The following is an 834-nucleotide window of genomic DNA, read 5'->3' as shown; positions in this document are numbered from 1 at the left end:
CCACGAGCGGACATTAATTTCCTGAATCAGTCGACAGGAGTGTTAGAATTTGAACTAGAAAAACCTGAAAACAGAAGAGAACAGAGGAGTTTTATTCACCAGCAGCTGAGAGGAGCAGCAGAAGAGAAACACACTCAGTTAAAGTCATTGTGGAAACTTGTTGAACATGTTTGAGGGTTTGGCTTCTGATGAGATAAATACAGACGGACGAGACTCAGATTTGCATTGACTCCTCCTTTTTATATTTGCATTTAGCATTTTATTAAAAATATATACTTTTTAAGTTAAAGTAATTAACTGTGTTTATTATTGAAACATTAAAAAATCTGATCAGACATTTAAGAGAAACATTTAAAATGTATGAAAACTTATGACCCAGTGGTACAAAGGTGAACACTTTTTCTTGTTAATTTAACATGTGATGGGTAATGAGCAGATAGAAATTTTTAACGTTTAGGAAACAAAATTATACAATTGCCCATTCTATACATGAGCAAACTATAATATGTAATAAAGCACAAAAAATCTGTTTTACACATAAAAAACTAAATTTTGGTTTGATTTAACATTAACAACAAACTAAAAATGGGAAATGAAATCGCGTAGATCTGCTGCTGGTTTAAACATAAAAGTTGATGATATAATTGATTTACTGCAGCTTCAAATTTTTAAAATACATGAGACACAAAATTATTTGATACAAATTAGACTGCTGGTCAGGGGTGACACTAGGTTTAAAGGACAAAGGGGCTTAGCCCCCAGGAGACGCACAGAATTTTTGTATATTATATATTTGTATTGAGTGTGTGTGTGTGTGTGTGTGTGTGTGTGTGT

Source organism: Austrofundulus limnaeus, unplaced genomic scaffold (assembly GCF_001266775.1).
Source record: "Austrofundulus limnaeus strain Quisiro unplaced genomic scaffold, Austrofundulus_limnaeus-1.0 Scaffold271, whole genome shotgun sequence".
Taxonomy (NCBI): Eukaryota; Metazoa; Chordata; class Actinopteri; order Cyprinodontiformes; family Rivulidae; genus Austrofundulus; species Austrofundulus limnaeus.
Note: the sequence above shows the minus strand (reverse complement) of the source record.